Below are 3478 nucleotides of genomic sequence, written 5' to 3' on the forward strand. Positions count from 1 at the left end.
GAGACAATCCTCGTGGAAACAATACTCACTCATCACTTTATTACTTGTAGATATTGTGTGCTTGCAATTCACCTAGCAAGTTTTTAGCGCTATTGTCGGGGATTGCTTTGATAATTTTCCAATTACTATTGATATCGAGCGATTCTTGGTTTAGACTAGCCTTTATTTTGTTTTTAATTTGTTTCTTTTGCAGGCCAAACTCACCTCTCTACAAAAAGTGGGAGGAGCATCGCATGACCCGAAGCCAAAAAGGAGACCTTGAAGAGTTTGATCCCGAGATTGAAAGAACCTTTTTTAGGAGAAGAAGAGAGCAAGCATAAGCAATCCCCATTGCAATGGCCGAAGCTCAAGAAGTCGTAGCTCCAAGGAGGACTTTGAAAGATTATGCTGCACCAACAATTCAAGGAGCACAATCAAGTATAAGGAGGCCGGAGGTGCAAGCCAACAATTTTGAGATTAAGCCATCCTTAATTCAAATGCTTCAAAATGCAGGGCAATTAAGTGAATCACCTAATGATGATCCAAATCTACACTTAGAAGCATTCCTTGAAATTTGTGACACTGTTAAATTCAATGGTGTTACTGGTGATGCCATTAAGTTAAGATTGTTCCCATTTTCTCTTCGTGATAAAGCTAAGACTTGGTTGACTTCTCTTCCTACAGGCTCTATCACCACTTGGGAGGACTTGGCTCAAAAATTCCTAAGTAAGTATTTTCCTCCCTCAAAATATGCCAAAATGCGTAACAATATTACTACATTTATGCAGATGGATGGTAAGCCCTTTTATGAAGCATGGGAGAGGTTTAAGGAGCTGCTAAGGAGATGCCCGCATCATGGACTACCAGTTTGGATGTAAGTGCACACATTCTATAATGGAGCACATCCCACCGTTCGGGCTAGTCTAGATGCGGCTGCTGGAGGCACTTTGCAAAACAAGTCACCCGAAGAAGCTGTTAATCTACTCAAGGAGATGGCAAGCAATAGCCACCAATGGCCAACTGAGAGATACCAAGCTCGGAGGCCAAGTGGAGTTCATGAAGTTGACACTAATATGGCTTTGAATGCAAAACTTGATGCATTGAGCACAATGATTGCTTCTTTGAAAACTAAAGGAGTATCTTGTGAATTTTGTGGTGGAAATCATATTAGCACTGATTGTCAAGTAAGTAACCCTTATGCTAGCTCTTCTGAACATGCTAACTTTGTTTCAAATTTTAACAGGGGTCCTCAAACCAATCCTTATTCCAACACTTACACTCTGGGATGGAGGAATCACCCTAATCTATCTTGGGGAGGTCAAAATCAACAAGGACCAAGAGCACCACCACCACCCATGGAGAAGTCGAATTCCAACTTGGAGGATTTGGTTGCCAAACTAGCCCAAACTATGGAAAGGCAAGCCCAAGCCATGGAAAAACATGCTCAAACCACTCAAGATTTCATGAGAAGCATCGATGTAAGACTCCACAATCAAGAAGCATCAATTCGAAACATAGAGAAACAAGTGGGGCAACTAGCACAAAGAATTAATGAGAGACAAAATGGTGCATGACCAAGCAATACCGAGAGGAATCCCATAGAGAATGCAAAGGTAATTACATTGAGGAGTGGAAAAAAAAAGTTGGAAAGCAAAACCAAGATGAGGATGTAGTAAAAGAGAAAAGGGCCGAACCTAAGCAAGGAGTAAAAACCAAGACCGAATACAAGGATGAGCCTCTAAAGAGCAAGCCATCTCTAACGCCATATGTTCCATCTATTCCTTTTCCAGAGAGGCTAGCTAAACACAAGCAAGATAAGCAATTTTCAAAATTTTTAGATTATCTTAAACAATTGCAGATTAACATTTCTTTTGTAGATGCTTTAACTCAAATGCCAAGTTATGCCAAGTTCTTGAATGAGATCCTAGCTAACAAGAGGAAGTTAGAGGAGTATGAGACCGTGAAGTTGAATGAGGAATGTTCGACCATCCTTCAAAATAAGCTACCACCAAAATTAAAAGATCCAGAGAGTTTTACTATTCCATGCAATATTAGTGATGCTTACTTTAATAAAGCTTTATGTGATCTTGGTGCTAGTATAAACCTAATGCCTTATTCGGTGTTTGTGAAACTAGGTATGGGGGAAGTAAAGGCGACCACCGTGTCTCTACAATTGGCGGATAGATCTATCAAATATCCAATAGGCGTGGTAGAGGATGTTTTAGTGAAGGTGGATAAATTTATCTTCCCGGCGGATTTCGTTGTGTTAGAGATAGAGGAGGATTATGAAGTTCCTATCATTTTGGGCCAACCATTCCTAGCCACGGGAAGAGCGCTCATTGATGTACAACAAGGAAAATTGATCCTTAAAGTTGGAGAAGATCGAGTCACCTTCAATGTCTTCAAGGCCATGAAAAACCTCGAGGGACCGAGTAATTGCTTGAGGATGGACACCATAGATAGAGAAGTGGAGACCCTGTTTAAATTAACCGCAATTCAAGATCCTATAGAGGCATATTTGGTTCGGCCAATGGAAAAGACTGAAAATGAAGAAATTTGGGAGGTCGTGGAGTTTTTAGAAGCAAGTCCACCATACCCAAGATGGAAAGCACCAAAATTTGAAGAGTTGGAGTCAAGTGCAAAGAAGCCAAAACCCTCCATTGAAGAACCAGCAACTCTTGAGCTTAAACCCTTGCCTTCTCATTTAAAATATGCTTTCCTTGATGGTGTTTCTTACCCAGTGATTATTTCTTCTTTTTTGACAGGAGTGATGGAGGAGAAGTTACTTAAGAGTGCTTAGAGAGTATAAGAGTGCGATTAGGTGGACCATTGCGGATATAAAAGGGAATAAGCCCCTCTATTTGCATGCACAAAATTTTGATGAAGGAGCAATACAAACCGGTCATCCAGCCACAAAGGAGGCTCAATCCGAAAATGCAAGAAGTTGTGAAAGCCGAAGTGATTAAGCTACTCGATGCAAGTATTATCTATCCAATTTATGATAGTGATTGGGTGAGTCCCATGCAAGTAGTGCCGAAAAAGAGAGGTATGACTGTTCTAACCAATGAATATAATAAATTAATTCCAACTAGAACGGTTACGGGTTGGCGAGTTTGCATGGATTATAGAAAATTGAATGATGACACTCATAACAATCACTTTCCTTTACCTTTCATTGATCAAATGTTAGCAAAACTTGCTAGGCGTGAGTATTATTGTTTTTTGGATGGATATTCAGGGTATAACCAAATCCATATTGCACCTGATGATCAAGAAAAGACTATGTTCACTTGTCCCTATGGTACATTTGCATATAGAAGGATGCATTTTGGTCTTTGTAATGCACTTGCTACTTTTCAAATATGCATGATGGCTATTTTTTCTGACATGATAGAGAAATGCATTGAGATTTTCATGGATGATTTCTCTGTTTTTGGCATATCTTTTGATTCATGCTTGCATAATTTAGCTTTGGTGTTACAAAGATACGAAGAGACTA

The 3478-nt window shown here is 39.8% G+C and overlaps 1 non-coding gene across 1 annotated transcript; it reads right to left on the bottom strand.

Annotated features, from left to right (window-relative positions):
* Nucleotides 1-734: 734 nt before the first annotated feature.
* Nucleotides 735-841, bottom strand: LOC115675365 (small nucleolar RNA R71). The gene has a single exon (XR_004005037.1). It is a non-coding gene; the product is annotated as a small nucleolar RNA R71 (small nucleolar RNA).
* Nucleotides 842-3478: the final 2637 nt, after the last annotated feature.

Source organism: Syzygium oleosum, unplaced genomic scaffold (assembly GCF_021117445.2).
Source record: "Syzygium oleosum isolate NSW1041296 unplaced genomic scaffold, Sole_v2.1 Sole_v2.28, whole genome shotgun sequence".
In the NCBI taxonomy this organism is placed as follows: Eukaryota; Viridiplantae; Streptophyta; class Magnoliopsida; order Myrtales; family Myrtaceae; genus Syzygium; species Syzygium oleosum.